Raw genomic sequence first — 21125 nt, 5'->3', positions numbered from 1 at the left:
AATTTGGTAATTTCCTTCTTAATCTCGTCTATGACCCAGCTATCATTCAGTATGAGGTTATTTAGTTTCCTGTTTTTGTATGTGTGTGGAGATTTCTGTTGTTTCTGAGTTCAACTTTTATTCTGTGGTGGTCCAAGAAAATAAAAGGAATGATTTCTATTCTTTTAAATTTGCTGAGGTTAGACTTGTGACTTAAGATGTGATCAATTTCGGAGGATGATCCATGGGCTGATGAACAGAATGTGTATTTGGTTTTGTTAGGATGAAATGTTCTATAGATGTCTAATAAATGCAAATGTTGAATGGTTCAGTTTAATTTTAAAATTTCCTTGCTTAGCTTCTTTTTTGAGGATCTATCCAACACTGCCAGAGGAGTGTTAAAGTCTCCAACAATTATGGTGCTGGGGGGAATCAAATTGCTCATGTCAGTCATAGTTTTTCTTATAAATTGAGGCGCATTCTGGTTGGGTGCATAGATGTTGATAATTGAAATTTCATCATGTTGAGTGTTGCCCTTAACAAATAAGAAGTGACCATGATTGTCTTTTCTTACTTTGATTGGTTTAAGGCCTATTGTATCTGCAAAAAAAAATTGCAACATCTGCTTTTTTTCTGATTTCCATTTGTCTTAATTATAGATGACCATCCCTTCACCCTGAGTCTATGTATGTCTTTTAAGTAAGGTGAGATTCTTGAATGCAGCAGATATTTGGCCTGAGTTTTTGTATCCAGTCAACCAACTTGTGTCTCTTTAGAGGGCTATTTAAGCCATTCACATTAGTTGAGACTAATGATAAACCCAACAGAGTTTTGGGTGTCGAGTTTTTTGAAAGTCCAGTGGACATTTTTAATCCTTTTGCCACTATGGAAGTTAGAATTTGATCAAATGTTTCTGACTGATTTTAATTTGGTGGTGGAGAATTGTGTTGTTCATTTTGGAGGATTGGGTTGAGAATATCCTGAAGAGCTGGTTTAGTTATGGCAAATTTCTTCAACATGTGAACCTCATTAAAGTATTTAATTTCTCCATCATAGATGAAACTCAGTTTAGCTGGATATAGGATCCTGAGTTAAAAGTTATTTTGTTTAAGGAGATTAAAGTTCGATGACCACCCTCTTCTAGCTTGAAAGGTTTCAGTGGAGAGTTCTGCAGTCATTCTAATGTTCTTCCCTTTGCATGTAATTGTTTTCTTACTTCTTACAGCTTTCAGAATTTTCTCCTTCATATTAACTTTAGCAAAATCAATTATAATGTGTCTATGACAATTTTTATTCTGGTTGAGTCATGCCAGTGTTCTGAAACTGTCTGCTATCTGAATTTCAAAATCTTTGGGCATGTCTGGAAAATTCTCTTTAATTAATTCATGAAGCAAAGCATCTGTATCCTTCACAGCAACCTCATCACTTTCTGGTATTCCTATAAGGAGAATATTAGATTTCTTCGAATTATCCCACAGCTATCTAAGAGAATGATCCATTTTTGTTCTCCACTTTTTTTCTTCTTTGAGTGTTTGGGAGCGTTCAAAAGCTTTGTCTTCAATATCAGAGATCCTTTCTTCTGCAGGCTCCATTCTGTTACTGAGGGGTTCTACTGTATTTTTTAAATTTTTGAGGGCTGTAAATTCTTGGTTTAATGTGTCAAAATCTTTGGTCATTTTGTCTTTAAATTTGTTAAATTCTTGAGACATCTTTTGAATTTCTGCTTTAAATTCTAATTTCATCAGTTCCCTCATTTTTTTGATCCTATTTGCTATTCTAATTCTGAACTTGATTTCTGACATCTCAGCCATTTCTTTGTGAATTCAGATCATCTGCTGTGTCTGCTTTATCGTTTCTTGGGAAATTTGATCTTCTCTGATTGTTCATGTTGCCAGAGTTTTCCTGCTGATTCTGCCTCATGATTTTCACTGTTGGCTACGTAGTCTGGTAAGTTGAGATTGGATTGGTGTTTCCTGGGATTGTGGTTAACCAGCCCTTTGTTAAGAATCTGGAACTGATGACTGCAGCTTTTTCCCCTTTAGCTTTTCAAAGGACCTGTACAGTATTACAGTCTGAGGCTTGGGAAACCTTCTTGGTGTGGTGGGGTTAGCTGGCTCAGTCTTGTATTCATCTGGTTCTTGTCCGATACTGGTGGATCAGTGACTCTGGTGAAGTCTTAGCTGTGAAGAAATACAAGCAATTAAGAAATCCCACCTCCCCAGACAACAACTCTAATGGGAAAACCGACCCTTCCCATTACTACACAACCAGGATATCACCCTAGAGAGTCCTTGGGTGATTGTCCCAAGTTAGGGGTTCAGAACCAATTGACCCTGTCAGGATGAAATATCAGGTGGGAGAATTTGAAAGGTCTCCAGCAGCTAGATAACAGAAGTCTACTGGCTGTTCAGATTTGGATTTCTCAGGTGCTCTATGGAGTCAGAAAGGCCCGCCTAGTAGCACAGTAGGAACAGGGGGCTGAGTCTCTTTCTCCACTTTGTTCCTGTTTCACTCCCAATCACTGGTGACTCCACAGGGCTGCAGTCCTGTTCCCTCCAATAATGTGAAGTGCCGGGGCTTAGCACCTGTCAGAGTCAAAGGAACGTCAATTGCCCCAAGGCCTGGCCACTGCCCTTGGCTACCAGTCAGCTGGGAAAGCTGAGGCCTGCCTGCCTCGGGTGTTCAATATCCACTGGTGAGTGTTCCACTTGGGCTCAGTCTAATCCTGGGGTTACCAGACCTGCAAATGCTTATCTCCCTCAGTCACTGTGCCTTTGCCCCTGCTGCTCTGCAAGACCAGTATTCCTATAGAGTTACTTCTGGTTTCCTCTGGCAGTGCACAGAGTTGGGGTGGGTGTTCTCCAAGATTAGACCCTGGCGTGTTCACTCTATTGTTGCCGGATCTTTGTGGGAAGTGCCCCTGCACAGCTCCACTGCCACTGTCAAAACCAGAGAATTATGGCTGTAGAAGTAGCTCTAGGAATGTGCTGCACACGGATCTGGCAGCAGGGTGGGGTATGCTGCACGTGATTCTGGCATTATCCATGTCCCGGTGACTTCAGCAGGGAGAACACTACTCCAATGGCAGTTCTGGTCAGTCAGGGACCTGGTGTGGAGGCAGGGCAGGCGTGGCATGCAGCTTCAGTGGTCTCTGGATGGGTGGGGGCATGGCGTGAGGCCTTGGCAGTCTCTGGGCGGGCGGGTTGCAGTGCAGAGGCAGGGAGGGTAGTGGGGGCCATGGTGCTGCATGGCTTGGAGACAGGGAGGGAGTGGGGGACCAACCGGGCTGGGGATGGGGCACTCTGTCAGGCATGCTGGTGGGGTGGCGCTCTCATGAACCTCCTCCCTCAATCTCTGCAGGGGTTAGGGATCTGGTTTATCCAGTTAGGGGGGAAGGTTGGACTGAAAGTTCAGAATGCCGGGGAAAATGTTACTTCAATTTTTCTGCCTGGTAAGAGAATGTTCAAAGTCACCGCAGGGTCCCTCTGGAGGAAGTAGTCCCCACTTCTTACTGCTCTCACCCGTGGGTTGAGACAAGAGATCCTCAGTTCACTACTTGCCTGTAGAAATCTCATGGGAGCAAACAAAGAGTGAAAGGAAAAGGAAAAAAGAACCCACAGCTTTCTTGGGGAAAGGATCAGGCATTTTTCCTTTTGCTTGAGTTTTGTACCTGGAGATTGTTGTCTTGGACTTGCAGCTTGCCTTGGCAAGGGTGACCTGTAGTTATCTCTCTTCTCTCTCAGCTGGGCTTCCTGTCTTCATCTCAACTGGATACCCACTGGATATTATCCTTCTCTCTGGACAGGAGCCTATGTCAGAGGGTGCCTCCAGTTGGCCATCTTGCCCCTCATCCTTCCCCAAGTTCTTATTATTATGATTTTTACAGTGGCTTATTTGTGGTTTAATAAAATTTACTTGAGGATATATGGTCTTATGAGAAGTTCTAACATGAGGAAATAACTGGTTTGGTCAAGCTGGTGACTAAAGTAGTCACCTGGGGTGTTTTTGGAACCAGGACTAACTGAGAATTTTTTGCTTCTTTGGCTGTACTATCTTTGCATGGTACTGCAGGCGTTACATTTTAGAGTATCTTAGCTGGGTTTTCCTATTTCCCTGGTATGGATCAGTATTTAGATTTTAGGGACTGTGATTTCTCTTGTGTTCTCTATTTAGGCCTTAATTGTACCATGGTGAGGGGGCTAATATATATATGGGTTTTCACTTTTCCCTGTGTTATATGTTTATTACTGTATTTTATTATGAGTGCAAGTTTCCTTCTGAGTGTTTTTGCAATTACAAAAGTTATAAAAGTGCTACCCTTTGTCCTCTCTCAGTGGTGTGAGTATACAGATTAATTCTTTTCCTTTTTTCCCAAAGCTTATAGTCCCATTAAGTCAAGTCCCACAAGGAGTTTCCTCAGGCTTTGACCATGTGTCAACAAGTCACCTCCCAGTATGTGGCTGGAGCAAGGCATGTTGACCATCTTAAATTTACCTTTGCTTTCCATGGAGCAGTGAACCTCTCTTCAGCTGGCTGTGACCAATTCCCGTGGGGATTTTTTTTCACTTTAGCTGTCGTGTGTGGTCAGAATGATGCTATAGAGTTCTTTCTACCTTGGTTTGAGGGGGACTATGTTCAGATTCTTGACCTAGACTTGATCTCCTTCATGCCCCAGAAAGAAAGGATGTACAGACACAAAAGACTAAACAGGATGTTGTTAATTACCCAAGTGGAGACTTTTCTTGCTATTCTTCCTTGAGCTTCTAACTGCCTGTTCAATTTAGTCTTTCCCAATTCTTTTAGGACTCTCTGCTAAATTGCAGAGGATTTATGAAGGCTTTGTTGAATAAGACCAGTGGAAAGGCCTGTGTCCAATTAAGATTTCTTTCCTGACAGAGTTTAACAATTGCAGTTCTTATGGCCCTGTTCATTCTGCCCAAAATATAGTGTTTAGGTGATATTTAAAGCTTTAACTATCATTTGTACTATTTTTATTATGAAGGCTAGTCCATTGTCAAATTTAAACCAGAGTGGCAACTTAAACCATGGGATGATTTCTCTGGGCAATATTTTTAATACTTCAGGTGAGTTTTTTTACCCTTGTGGGGAAGGCTTTACCTAGTCTAAGTACATGGAGAGCAGAACTAATAAGTACCAGTTTCCTCTATATCTGAAAAATTCAGTATAGTCCATTTGTACATCTTTAAATGAGGTTTTCCTGTAGGACTGAATTTAAGGCAGCATGGATGGTACCTGTCTGGCATTGTGTTGGTTTCATGGCACACAATGCTGAGGTTTTTTTTTTCTTTTTTGTTATTAGATCATAACTGTGTACATAACTGCATTTATGGAAAATAATTGGAATGTTTACCTTAAACTGGTTAATATAGCCTTCATCTCACTTAATGGTTGTGTTTAGTCATTTATAATCTACTCTTAATATATTTGATGTGTACCCTTGCAATATGCACAATAGTCGAGGTCCCACCTATTACCCTCCCTCCACCCATTCACCCCCTCCTCTCCACTCACCCTCCTCTTCTCTCCTTCCTTCTCAGTTATAATTGTGTTTTATCGTTCATGTGAAAGTGTGGGTGATTATATATTGGTTTCACAATAGTATTGAGTACATTGGATATTTTTCTCCAATTCTTGAGAAACTTTACTAAGAAGAATATGATCCAAGAGAGGTGTTAAATGGCCAACTGGAGCCATATTTCCATGGAGGATCCCATCCGGAAGGAGAGATAAAGGATAGAATTTTCTCAAGAAAACTGATGGTTTGGAGCTTAGCTAGGAGAGAAGATTGAGAAGTGCACATCGCCCCCCTTGAGGTGAGCTACAACCCCAAGGAAACAAACCATAGGTACAAAACCCATTGCCAAGTGAACGAGAGTCCCCTCCCCCATGAGAACTGCTCACAGTGAGCTTTCTACAAAGAAGGGAGCAGAGTTCAGAACTCTCTTTTTATCCCATGGAGAGAGCTGCTAAAAACCAGATGTCCTTCCCCAGAAAGACCCACTTAGGAGCCCAGGCATTCTCCCTCCAGACATAAAACTGAACATATATTCTACCCACAATTCTGAACAGCCAGCCCACCCCTCAACCCCCTCCCTGAGGTCTGGAAACCTGTCCCCTGCAGAGTCCAGATTCTTGGGCAATTTCTTGAGAGGTACGGGCATGGCATGGGCTGCTACAAGTCTGTGCTGAAACAGTAGCACAGGTGTAAAGTGGGGATTGTGGACTGAGGAAACCAAGTGGGAGAAGGAATAACATGGCCCACCATGTAGCACAGTGGCAGTGGCAGCAACAGAACTCACCCAGGTTGTATTTTAGAGAAAAACTTCCCATTTCTCTTGAAAACCAGAGGGAGCTGGACCTCTATCCTGCGGGCAGCCATAAGTGGAGCAGACCTGGAACAAAAATACAGGCTCCATGAGTTGGGGGTATGCCTTCAGTGGTACCTGCCTGGGTGGGATGTGGCTTGGACTGAGATGAAAGTACACACACTGGTGGCTACCACCCTGGGTGGGGCTGAGTCAGAGTCACAGCTTTTGTGAACTAAACATACACTCAGCCTGCAGTGGAGCATAGCTGGGACAGAGTGGCAAAATCCACAAGAATACATGCAGTGGTGGCACCAGCTTGGGGTGGGGCTGGGACAGAGTTACACCCTCTGAGAGCTGTAATTAAGCCTGGCCCACTACAGAGTTCAGCGTAGACAGAGATGCAAAGTTTGTAAGAATATGCATGCTGTGGCACCAGCTCAGGGCGAGGATGGTTCTGAGTCACAATAGCTGTGAGCACAAAGAGACTCAATAGTGGTGTCTGCCCCTGGCAGGTCAGGGTCGGGTCAGACACTGACTTGGTGAGCACAAAATACACTCTATGGCAATGCCTCCCAGTTAATGGCAGTGAACAAACCCAGGGACCGTGACTGCTGATGCACTCCCCAGAAGCCATTGAACATTAGAGGGAGTCAGGTTTCAGACCCATGAGGTTGCTCTGGTGGCAGAGTATTACACGGAGGAGGCACTAACCCCCCTTGTCTCAGGCAAGCCCATATCCCTGTCACTTTCACCCACTGAAGGGAACCAGGCCACAGCCCTGTGAGGTTACCAGGGTCAGGGCAAGGCTGCAGCATAGGGTGGGGAAGGAGGCACCAATTCCTCTGACTTGACTCTTGACCTGGGATAGCCTTCCCAACCCCTTGATCACCAGAGAGACCCAAACTCCAGCATCTTGGGTTTCTGGGCCCAAGCTGCCTATGGAGCCCTACCATCAGGTAGCTGGTCACCTATCGAACTCTCACAGTTGAGCAGTAATTTGTACTTCCCGTGATAATTGCTTTTGGAATCATTGACTTGGGCAGTCTATCCAGGGACCCTCCAAAGTTGAACAGAGTTTGTTTTGAACTGGGAAGGACTGATTCCTCCTGCAATAGTTTCTGGGAGGAGTGGGGAATCTCAGTGTTCTGTATATTTTTCTAACTGAGATTTTAGCCTAAATCTATCCTCAATAGGATCAGATAGAGGCTGGCTGATTACAAGTCAGAGCCAGCTAGCCCTATCACACCAATTTGGTCCTCAGAGTCTCTACCTGCAGGACTGAGAAGGACCTTTGTAAGGCTGTAAGGAAAAGGCACAATCACCAGTCCCTGCTCTTTGGAAAAAGACTAGTTAACTACATTCCTGGAATCCCCAATTCAATCCTACCCTTCCAGTTTTAATACCAAACTACAGGAAATAAACATGGGGCAGAACCAGAGGAATAACTTTGGTAAGATGAATATTAAGAGTAAATCAACTCCCCCAAGTAATGACAAAAGGGATACATCAGAAGATGCCATTCATAAACCAATGGCCAAAATACCAGAAATAGAATTCTGAATATGCATGGCAAATAAGAGGAATAAAATGGAGGAAAAGATTAATATTGAAATCCAATAAGTTGTCTCAAGAAGTAAATTAATTCAAAGAAAAATTTACCAAGGATGTTGACATAAAGAGAAAGATGGCCGAGCTCAGTGAAATGAAAACATTTGAAGAGTTTGGAAAGTCAGTAGAATCCCTCAGTAATGGAGTGGAACAGGCAGAAGAAAGGATTTTGGAAATTGAAGACAAAGCTTTTGAATGTGCCCAAACGTTTAAACAGGCAGAGAGATGGAGAGCAAAAACTGATCTTTCCCTGAGAGAGTGGTGAGAACACTAGAAAAGATCAAACATTAGTCTTATGGAAATTGCTAAAGGAGAAGATGATGGTCCTAAAGGCACAGATGGTCTACTCCAAGGGATTATGAAGAAGAATTTTCCAAGTATTGTGAGGGATATTGAAATACAGATAGCAGACAGTTTCAGAACCCCAGAATGACACAATCCAAATAAAGCATATCGTAGGCACATTGTAATTAACTTTGTCAGAGTTAAGATGAAGGAGAAAATTCTGCAAGCAGCCAGGTGTAAGAAAAATATTACATACAAAGGGAGAAATATCAAAATGACTGCAGTTCTCTCAGTCTAAACCTTCCAAGCCAGAAGAGTTTGGTCTTCCACCTTCAATCTCTTAAACAAAATAACTTCCAGCCCAGGATGCTGTTTCCAGCTAAACTAAGCTTCATCTATGATGGATAAATCAAATACTTTATTGGCATACACATGCTGAAGGAATTTGGAATAACTAAGCCAGCTCTCCAGCATATTCTCAGTCCAATCCTCCATAATGACCAGCAGAATGGTCCATGGGCAAAATAAACTCACACAGAAACTTTGGAACAAAACCTAACTTCCACAATAGGCTAAGGACTAAAAATATACACTAGATATTTGAAAAACACAATACCCAAAACATTATCACACTTTGAATTCATGTGAATGACTAAAATTGTTCACCAAGAGACATTGGTTGATGGACTGGATACATAAACTCAGACCAGAAATCTGTTGCATACAAGAGTCTCACCTTACCTTAAGGACAAAAATAGACTCAAGGTGAAGGAATGGATATCGCTAAATCAGACAAATGGAAATCAGAAAAAAGCAGGGGTTGTAATTTTATTTGCAGGTACAATAAGCTTTAAAGCAACAATGGTAAGGAAAGATAAGGATGGTCCCTTCATATTTATCAAGGGAAACACTCAACATGATGAGATTTCAATTATTAACATTTATGCACCCAACCAGAATTCTCCTCAATTTATAAAGAAGACCCTAACAGTCATAAACAACTTGATATCTTCCTGCACCATAACAGTCAGAGATATTAACAGCCTTTTGGCAGTGTTGCATATATCCTCCAAGATTAAACTAAGTAAATATATTTTGAACTTAAACCTGACCTTACAACAAATGGACTTAATAGACATCTAAAAACATTTCATCATAATAAAACTGAATACACATTCTTCTCATCAGCCCATGGAACATCCCCCAAAATTGACCACATCTTAGGTCACAAGGCTAACCTCATCAAAATTAAAAGAATAGAAATTATTCCTTCTATATCCTTGGACCATAACAGAATTAAAGTTGAACTCAAAAACAAGAATCTTCATACCCATACAAAGTCTTGGAAGCTAAATAACCTTATGCTCCAAGATAACTGGGTCATGCATGAGATTAAGAAGGAAATTTCCGAATTTTTAGAACAAAATTACAATGAAGACATAAATTATCAGAACCTATGGGATACTGCAAAGACAGTTTTAAGAGGGAAATTTAGAGTGTTGCAAGACTCTAAATTTGACTCCTCAAGAGAAGTCAACAACTTAATGGGACATCTGAAGCAACTAGAATAGGAAGAAAATTCAAACCCCAAACACACCAGAAGGAAAAAGATAACTAAAATTAGACCAGAATTAAAATAAATTGAAAATAAAAGAATTATCCAAAAGATCAATGAATCAAAATGCTGGTTCTTTGAAAAAATTAATGAAATTGATAAACCTCTGGTAACCTAACCAGAAAGAGAAGAGTAAAGTCCCTAATACCATCAATCAGAAATGATAAAGGTGAAATAACAACAAACACCTCAGAAATTGAAAAAAATCCTTAATGAATACTACAAAAAAAAAAAATCTATTCTCAGAAATATGAAAATAGGGAAGAAATAGACAAATACAAGGAAACAGGCCACCTTCTTGGACTCAGCCAGAAAGAATTGGAAATGTTGAATAGACTTATGTCAAGTACTGAAATAACATCAACTTTACAAAATATCCCGAAAAAAGAAAAGTCTGGGACCAGATGGCTTCACTTCAGAATTCTACCAAACCCTTAAAGAGGAACTAATACCTGCATTACATAACCTTTTCCAAAACATAGAAAAAGAAGGAATACTTCCCAACGTATTCTACTATGCAAATGTCACCCTGGTACCCAAACCAGGAAAAGACCCAACAATGAAAGAAAATTATAGACCAATATCTTTAATTAATATAGATGCAAAAATATTCAATCAGATCCTAGCAAACGTAATCTAGAAACACATCAAACAAATTATACACCATGACCAACTTGGTTTTATCCCAGGGTCTCAAGGTTGGTTCAACAAAAGTGAATCTATAAATATAATACATCATGTAAACAAAATAAAAAACAAAGATCATATGATTCTCTCAATTGATGCAGAAAAAGATTTTGATAATATCCAGCATCCTGTCATGATCAGAACCCTTAAGAAAAATAGGCATAGAAGGGACATTTCTTAAACTGATAGATACCATCTATAGAAAACCCACAGCTAATATTATATTTAATGGAGTAAAATTTAAAACATTTTCACTCAGATCAGGAACCAGGTAAGGATGCCCATTGTCTCCACTGCTATTTAGCATTGTCATGGAAGACTTAGCCGTGGCAATCAGGCAAGAGAATTTGATCAAGAGTATCCAGATGGGGTCAGTGGAGATCAAACTTTTCACTCTTCACAGAAGATATGATTTTATACCTGGAAACCCCCAGGGACTAAAATATAAAACTCTAAGCATTGATCAAGGAATACAGCAGGGTCTCAGGATACACAATCAATACTCACAAATCAGTAGCTTTTTATGTAACAACAATAATCAAGCTGAAAAATAAGTCAAGGACTCTATTTCTTTTACAGTAATACCAGAGAAGAGGAAATATTTGGGAATGTCCTTAACAAAGGATGTGAAAGATATTTATAAGGAAAAGTAAGAAACTCTGAGAAAAGAAATAGCTGAAGATGTTAACAAATGGAACAACATACCATAATCATGGCTTGGAAGAATCAACATTATTAAAAAGTCCATAATACCCAAAGCAATATACAAATTTAATGCAATCCCTATTAAAGCACCACTGTCATACTTTAAAGACCTGGAGAAAATAGTCCTTCCTTTTATATAAAATCAGAAAAAAAAAACTCCAATAGTCAAGATATTACTCAGAAATAAAAACAAATCAAGAGGAATCACACAAAGAGACTTCATACTAAGCTATAAATCTATAGTGGTCAAAACAGCATGGTACTGGCACAAAAATAGAGAGATAGATGTATGGAACGCAATACAGAACCAAGAGATGAACCCAGAGACATATTGTCATTTGATCTTTGATAAGCCTATCAAAAAACATAAATTGGGGGAAGGTTCCCTATTTAACAAATGGTGCTGGGTGAATTGGCTGGCAATTTGTAGAAGACGACTGAAATTGGACCCACACCTTTCACCATTAACAAAAATTGACTTTCACTGGATAAAACAATTCAACATAAGACATGAAACTATCAAGATTCTTGGAGACAGTGCAGGGGAAATACTTGAATTAATTAGCTTGGTAAAATACTTTATGAGGAGGATCCCCCAAGCAATTGAAACAATACCAAAAATACATTACGGGGATCTGATCAAACTACAAATGTTCTGCACAGCCAAGGACACAGTAAGTAAAGCAGGCAGACAGCCTTAGAATGGAAGAAGATATTTGCAGGTTATGTTTCTGACAAAGATTTGATAAGCAGAATCCACAAAGAACTCAAACTTATTAATTAGAAAAGGATAAGAGATCCCATCCCATTGTGGGCAAGAGATTTGAACAGAAGCTTTTCTGAAAGACACTTGCAGGCCTACAGACACATGAAAAAATGCTCATCATCTTTAATCATCATAGAAATTCAAATCAAAATAATTTTGAGATATTATCTAACTCCAGTAAGATTAACTCACATAACAAAATCTCAAAACTACAGATGTTGGCATGGATGTGGAGAGAAGGGAACACTTCTGCACCACTGATGGGAATGCAAACTAATATGTCCCTTCTGGAAAGAAGTTTGGAGAATGCTTAGGGAACAAAAAGTAGACCCACGATTCAATCTTGCAACTCCTCTACTAGGTATATATCCCAGATGACCAAAAATCACTTTACAACAAAGACGTTTGCACAAGAATGTTTATTTCAGCCCAATTCATAATTCCCTAGTCACAAATTGTGGTATATGTATAACATGTAATACTCTGCAGCCATTAAAAGATGGAGATGTTACCTCTCTTATGTTTACATGGAAGAAATTGGATCTTTTTTTTATTAAATCATAGCTATGTACATTAATGCATTTATGAGGTACAATGTGCTGGTTTTATATACAATTGGGAATAGTTACATCAAACTGGTTAACATAGCCCTCACCTCAATTTCTTAATTATTGTGTTAAGACATTTATACTCTACATGTAAAAGATTTGACATATACCCTTGAAAAATGCAGCATAGGTGTGGTTCCACTGAATACCCTCCCTCCACCCATCTTTCCATTCTCACCTCCCCACTTTATCTTGGGCTATGGTAGTGTTATATGTTTCATATGGATTTTGTGTGTGATTATATATTGGTTTCATAGTAGAATTGAGTACATTGAATAATTTTTCTTTCATTCTTGCAACATTTTACTGAGAATAATATGTTCCAGCTCCATTCTTGCAACACTTTACTGAGAAGAATATGTTCCAGCTCCATCCATGTAAACATAAAAGAGGTAACATCTCCATCTTTTTAAAGGCTGCATAATATTCCACGCTATACATATACTACAATTTATTATTTCATTCATGGGTCAATGGGCAGTTGGACTTCTTCCATGACTTGGCAATTATGAATTGGGCTGAAATAAGTATTCTGGTGCACATGTCTTCATTATAAAGTGATTTTTAGTCTTCTGGATATATATCTAGTAGAGGAATTGCAGTATCAAACTTCAGGTCTATTTTTAGATTCCTAAGTGAGCTCCAAACATTTTTTTACAAGGAATATATTAGTTTGCATCCCCACCAGCAGTGCAGAAGTGTTCTCTTCTCTCCACATCCTCTCCAGCATCTATAGTTTGGGGGTTTTGTTATGTGGGTTACTCTTATTGGAATTAGATGATATCTCAAAGTGGTTTTGATTTGCATTTCTCTGATGATTAAAGATGATGAGCATTTTTCATGTGTCTATAGGCTATGTGCCTGTCTTATTCAGAGAAGCTTATATTGACATCTCTAGTCCACAATGAGATGGGATTACTTGTTCTTTTTTTGTTAATAAGTTTGTGTTCTCTGTGTATACTGGTTATCAAACTACTGACAGAGACATACCCAGAAAAATATCTTCTCCCATTATGAGGGCTGTCTGCTTGCTTTATTAACTGTGTTCTTGGCTGTGAAAAAGATTTTTAGTTTGATCAGACCTCAGTAATGTATTGTTGGTTTTGCTTCAATTGCCCATGGGGTCCTCCTAAATAAGTATTTTCCCAGGCCAATTTCTTCAAGAGTTTCTCCTGCACTCTCTTCAAGTATCTTTATAGTTTCATGTTTTATGAATTTTCTTCTTCATATTAACATTGGCAAAGTTAATTACAATGTGTCTAGGAAATGCTTTACCTGGATTGAGTCATGGTGGGGTTCTGAAACTGTCTCCTATCAGAATTTCTGTATCTCTTAACATGCTTGGGAAATTCTCCTCCATCATAACTTGAAGTACAGCATCTATGCCTTTAGGACCATCCTCTTCTCCTTTAGGAATTCCTGTAAGGTGAACGTTTGCCCTTTTGGAGTGGGCCCACAAGTTTCTCTGGGAATGGTCCATTTTTGCTCTCCACTTCTCTTCCTCTTTGATCATTTGAGCACGTTCAAAAGCTTTGTCTTCAATGTCATAGATCCTCTCTTCTCCCTCCTCCATTCTGTTACTGACGGATTCTACTGTATTTTGAAGCTCTTCAAATACCTTTCTCAATTCTTTAAGGTCTGCAATTTCTTTTCATATTATGTCTAAATCCTTAGAGATTTTGTCTTTGAATTCATTCATTTCTTGAGACAGCTTTTGAACTACTCCTTGAACTATTCCTTGAATTTCTAATTCCAACTTTACTTCCATTCTATTAGTCTTATTTGCCATCCATATTTGGAATTCTATTTCAGGCATTTGTTTATGGATGGCATCTTCTGTTGTATATTCTTTGTCATTCTTTGGGGAAGTTGATCTACTCTGATTATTCTTGTTGTCAGAGATTATCCTCTGGTTCCACTCCTTGATTATTTTTCAGTTTGTCTAGTGAAGCTGGTAAGGTGAGCTTGGATTGAGGACCCCTAGAGTTGTAGTTAACCAGTCTTTTACCAAGGAGCTGGGACTAGTGACTGTGGTTTTCCCCCTACACCTTTACAATGTCCCTTTTAGTACTGCAGCCTGAGACTCTGGGACCTAGTTGGTGTGAAGGGGCTAAGTGTCTCTGTCTTGTATTAAGGTAGCCTCAATCCAATCCTGGTGAATTTGTGGCTTTGGGCTGAAATCCCAGCTGGGGAGAGGTACAAGCAACTAAGACACCCTGCCCCACCTCACAACCAGCGACAACCTTAAGAGGAGAATCAGTCCCTTCCATTACCACACCACCAAGGCTCTACTTTGAAGGGTCCTTGGGTGGCTGGCCCAGGTCAAGAGTTCCAAACCAATTGTCCCAGGCAGCATAATCACTGTTCAAGTGGAAGAGTTCAAAAGGTTTCTGGCATCCAGACTGCAGGGTTTCACCAGTACCTCAAGTGTGACTTGCTCCAGTGCTCAGTGGAGTCAGAAAGTCCTGGCCTGCAAAAGAGTTACTCCAGGGGGATTGGAATCTCCTTCACCACCTTGCATCTCAGCAACAGTCAGTCACTGATAACCCCGCAGGATTATGACCCAGTTCCCTTCAATGCTCAAGTACACCAGGAAGTTCAATACTACCCCTGCCTGAGTCAAAGGGGAGTCAATACCTCCATGGCTGTGCTGCCACACTCTGCGACATGCAGGAAGGAGGAGCTCAACCATGATTCCCTCCAGTGTTTATTGGAAACAGGGGAGTGTTCCAGTGTCTGTTCAGAGTTGGGGATTACTATCACTGTGTGTGGTTCTTTCCCTCAGGGACCATGCATGTGCCATGGCCACACTCCTCCTCTGAAACCCCTGTGAGGTGAGGTATTGCTCCATCTGGTGGTCCACAGAATTGGAGAGGTGTCTCTCCAAAATATGACCCCTGTGGGAATGTGCCTCCACGGGTTCATGGAGCCATTACCACAGCCAGGGGTGGTGCTGCCACAGCTGGGGGCAGAAGCATGGGTAGGTGGTGTGTCTGACTCCTCTGGGAGGTGTGGCCACGGTGGGTCAGAGGTGTAGCCACTATGAGTTGGGGGGTGCAGTTGCTGCCGGTTGGGGGTGTGGCCACACCAGTGGGAGGTGTGGTAGCCACCTGTCAGTGGTGCTGCCACTGCTGGTGGGAGGTGTGGCTGCCATGGGCTGGCTGACTTTCATGGCAAGGGAGGCTATCAGGGGAATGTAAAAGTATCCTCCCAGAAGTTTCTTAATTTTCCTTTGCCTCTGGCCTAATGAATACAACATCAATCTTGCATTTTTACACAGTAAGCTTTGACATTCAGTGAGGTATGTGTTTGTTAACCCATGATATTTCTGGGAGTTCATAAGAGTGACCACTGCTTATGGCACCCAGACTCTTTAAGTTTTGTCCTAAAGTCAATGTATTGGCCAATTGCACCAGTATGACATTGGCTACAATTTATTATTGTTATGAGACATGGGTACCATTTTTTCAAGACCTCATCAAGTCACTTAGAGAGAAAAACAACTGGTCTTCCCCAGGATGCTACATTTTGGGTGAGCACTCCCTAAGCTGTTCTATTTCTTTCTGATATCTACAGTTAAAAAGGCTTGGCTAGGTCAAAGAGGCCTAGTACCAGGGCCTGCCTGAAGTTCTTCTTTAGTCTCTTGAAAGCTTTTTTGTTGTTTGGATGTTTGTTTAATTTATTTCTTCCATTCTTTCTTAGTAAGTTTATACAATTGTTGGGTCAGTTAGTTTCACAGCCTTTCACAGAAATTTTTATAGCTTTTGTCTGACTTCTGCATGACCTCAGCTACTTTCTGGCTTCCTAACACTGACAGGGACAAAGTCAAGGTTGAGTTCTGGATAAGGGAATAAAACCATTTAGCAGTTATTTATAAATATTTGCAAGTTCTGGATTTCAAGGCTAAGGTTTATATAAGGAGAACATTAGTATGCTTATTTAAAGACCTAGCTTAGTTTTTAAAATAATATCTAGCTAAAATAACTAAAAGGAAATCTAAAAACAGAATCAAATAAGAGATGAACGATATGAAGAATATAGAAAGGATATAGCAGAGCGGAAGGAACTGAAGCAGTCAATTAGGGAACTTAAAGATGCAATGGAAAGTATCAGCAATAGGTTAGACCATGCAGAAGAAAGAATTTCGGAGGTAGAGGAAAAAGTTCTTGAGATAACTCAGATAGTTAAAGAGGGAGAAAAGAAGAGAGAGAGCAAGCAGAATGTTCACTGTCAGAATTATGGGACCTTATGTAGAGTTCCAACATACGAGTTATAGGAATCCCAGAAGGGGAAGAAGAATGCCCCAAAGAATGTAAGCCATACCAGAGAATGTAAAAAAAGAAAATTTCACAAATATCACCAAAGGTTCTGACACACTGCTTTCAGAGGGATATTGGACCCCAGATCACCTCAACTCTAACTGAGCTTCTTCAAGACACATTGTAATGAACCTGTCCAAAGTCAAGACAAAAGAAAATATTCTGCAAGCTGCCAGGAGTAAGCGCCAGTTGACCTATGGGGCAAATCCATCAGAGTGACTGCAGACTTCTCTAATGAAACTTTTCAAGCAAGAAGACAATGGTCATCTACCTTTAATCTACTTAAACTGAACAATTTCCAGCCCAGAATTCTATACCCTGCTAAGCTAAGCTTTAAAATTGATGGAGAAATCAAATCATTTACGGATATACAAACATTGAGGAAATTCACCACAACAAGATCAGCTCTACAGGAAATACTTCAACCTGTTCTACACACTGACCATCCTAATGCATCAGCAGCAAAGTAAGAACTCAGAAATTAAAGGACAGAACCTAACTTCGACATTGGTGCAAAAGATAAAACTAAGCAATGGATTCTCACAAAATAAGATGAATAGAATACTACCACACTTATCAATTACCTCAATAAATGTTAATGGCTTGAATTCCCCACTGAAGAGACATAGATTGGTTGACTGGATTAAAAAACACAAGCAATCCATTTGCTGACTGCAAGAAACCACCTGGCTTCAAGTATACAGTCTTCTCATCATCCCATGGAACATTCTCCAAAAATGATCATATCCTGGGACACAAAACAAATATCAATAGAAAAAAAAGAATTGAAATTTCACCTTGATTATTCTCAACCATAAGGCAATAAAGGCGGAACTCAAATCTAACAAAAACGGTTGACCCCACCCAAAGGCATGGAATGTAAACAACCTTCTGTTGAATAACAGATGGATGCAGGAAGAAATAAAACAGGAAATTGCTATAGATACCTACATTTTAAAAACAGAAAGAGAGCGCATCAACAAACTTACAAGCCATCTATGGAATTTGAAAAAGAAGAACAATCTAAACTTGAACCCAGTCGAAGAAAAAAATATCCAAAATCTAAACTGTGAAGCTAGTGAAGGATGCCCCATGATTATATCAATGTACACAGCTACGATTTAATAAAAAAGGAAGAAATATCCAAAATCAAATTAGAGATCAATGAAATTGAAAACAAAAGAATCATTCAGAAAATTAATGAAACAAGGTGTTGGTTTCTTGAAAAAATAAATAAAATAGATAAACCATTGGCCAGACTGAGTAGGAATAGAAAGGTAAAATAAGTAACCTCAACGAGAAATGATAAAGGGGAAATAACAACTGATCCCACAGAGATACAAGAGATCATATCTGAATAGTACCAGAAACTCTATGCCCAGAAATTTGACAATGTGAAGGAAATGGAACAGTATTTGGAATCACACCCTCTCCCTAGACTTACCCAGGAAGAAATAGAACTCCTGAAAAGACCAATTTCAAGCACTGGGATTAATGAAACAATAAAAAAGCTTCCAACCAAAAAATGCCCTGGTCCAGATGGCTTCACAGTAGAATTCTATCAAACCTTCAAGGAAGAGCTTATTCCCATACTGCAGAAATTATTCCAAAAAATCGTGGAAGAAGGAATCTTCCCCAACACGTTCTATGAAGCAAACATCACCCTGATACCAAAACCAGGAAAAGACCCAAACAAAAAGGAGAATTTCAGACCAATTTCACTCATGAATATAGATGCAAAAATTCTTAACAAAATCCTAGCCGATAGATTACAGCTTATCATCAAAAAAGTCATACATCATGATCAAATAGGTTTCATTCCAGGGATGCAAGGCCAGTTTAAAATACACATGTCCATAAACGTTATCCACCAGATTAACAGAAGCAAAAATAAAGATCATATGATCCTCTCAACAGATGCAGAAAAAACATTCAATAAAATCCAGCTTCCTTTTTTAATTAGAACACTGAACAGTATAGGCATAGGTGTCACATTTCTAAAACTGATTGAAGCTATGTATGACAAACCCACAGCTAATATTTTACTGAATGCAGTAAAACTGAAAGCTTTTCCTCCTAGAACTGAAACCAGACAAGGTTTTCCTCTGTCACCTTTACTATTCAAAATAGTGCTGGAAGTTCTAGCCAATACAATTAGGCAAGACAAAAAAATAAAGGAAATCCAAATGGGAGCAGAGGAGGTCAAACTCTCCCTTTTTGATGACAACATGATCTTATGCTTACAGAATCCCAAAGACTCAACCACAAGACTCCTAGAAGTCATCAAAAAATACAGTAATGTTTCAGTATATAAAATCAATGTCCACAGTCAGTAGCCTTTGTATACGCCAATAACATTCAAGATGAGAAGCTAATTAAGGACACAACCCCCTTCACCATAGTTTCAAAGAAAATGAAATACCTTGGAATATACCTAACGAAGGAGGTGAAGGACCTCTACAAAGAAAAGTATGAAATCCTCAGAAAGGAAATGGCAGAGGATATTATCAAATGGAAGAACATATGGTATTCATTGACGGGAAGAATCAACATTGTTAAAATGTCTATACTTCCCAAAGCAATCTACTTATTCAATGCCATTCCTATTAAAATACTAACATCGTACTTTCAAGATTTGGAAAAATGATTCTGCATTTTGTATGGAACCAGAAAAAAACTCGTATAGCTAAGGCAGTTCTTAGTAATAAAAATAAAGCTGGGGGCATCACCTTACCAGATTTTGGGCTGTACTACAAAGCCATAGTGGTCAAGACAGCATGGTACTGGCACAAAAATAGAGACATAGACACTGGAATCGAATAGAAAACTAGAAAATGAAAATAACATCTTACAACCACCTAATCTTTGATAAACCAAACAAGAACATACCTTGGGGGAAAGACTCCCTATTCAATAAATAGTGTTGGGAGAACTGGATATCCACATGTAAAAGACTGAAACTGGATGCACACCTTTCTCCACTCACAAAAAAAGATTCAAGATGGACAAAGGAGTTAAATTTAAGCCATGAAACAATAAAAATCCTCAAAGAAAGCATAGGAAAACACTGGAAGATATTGGCTTGGGGAAAGACTTCATGAAGAACACTGCCATGGCAATTGCAACAACAACAAAAATAAACAAATGGAACTTCATTAAAATGAAAAGCTTCTGTTCAGCTAAGGAGACAACAACCAAAGCAAATAGACAACCTACACAATGGGAAATTATATTTGAATATTTTGATTCAGACAAAAGCTTGATAATTAGAATCCATAGAGAACTCAAGTTAATCCATATGAAAAAAAAGCCAACAATCCCATATATCAATGGGCTAGAGACATTTATAGAACCATCTCTAAAGAAGACAGATGAATGGCTAACAAACATATGAAAAAAATGTTTATCATCCCTATCTATTAGAGAAATGCAAATTAAAACCACCCTGAGATAATATCTAACCCCAGCAAAAATGGACCACATCACAAAATCTCAAAACTGCAGATGCTGGCATGGGTGTGGACAGAGGGAACACTTTTACACTGATGGTGGGACTGCAAACTAGTACAAACTTTTTGGAAGGAAGTGTGGAGAAACCTCAAAGCACTCAGGCTGCACCTCCAATTTGATCCTGCAATCCCATTACTGGGCATCTACCCAGAAGGAAAGAACTTCTTTTATCATAAGGACACTTGTGCTATACTATTTATTGCAGCTCAATTTACAATCACCAAAATGTGGAAGCAGCCTAAATGCCCACCAACCCAAAAATGGATTAACAAGCTGTGGTTTATGTACACCATGGAATACTATTCAGCCTTTAAAAAAAATGGAGACTTTACATCCTTCGTATTAACCTGGATGGACGTGGAAGACATTATTCTTAGTAAAGCATCACAAGAATGGAGAAGCATGAATCCTATGTACTCGATTTTTTTATGAGGACAATTAATGACAATTAAGGTCATGGTGGGAGTGGGGAAAGGGGAGAGAAGAAACAGAAAGAAGGAGGGAGAGGTGTGTAAGGAAGAGAAGAGAGAGGGAAGGGGGAGGGGATGGGGCCTTGGTGTGTGCCACACCTTTGGGGGGCAAGACATGATTGTAAGAGGGACTTTGCTAAACAAATGCAATCAGTGTAATCTGGCTTATTGTACCCTCAATGAATCCCTAACAATAAAAAATAATAATAGTACCTAGCTTTAAGAGTCTCTACAGAACTGATAC

This window comes from Nycticebus coucang, chromosome X (assembly GCF_027406575.1).
Source record: "Nycticebus coucang isolate mNycCou1 chromosome X, mNycCou1.pri, whole genome shotgun sequence".
Classification (NCBI taxonomy): Eukaryota; Metazoa; Chordata; class Mammalia; order Primates; family Lorisidae; genus Nycticebus; species Nycticebus coucang.
This window is presented reverse-complemented; position numbering follows the sequence as displayed.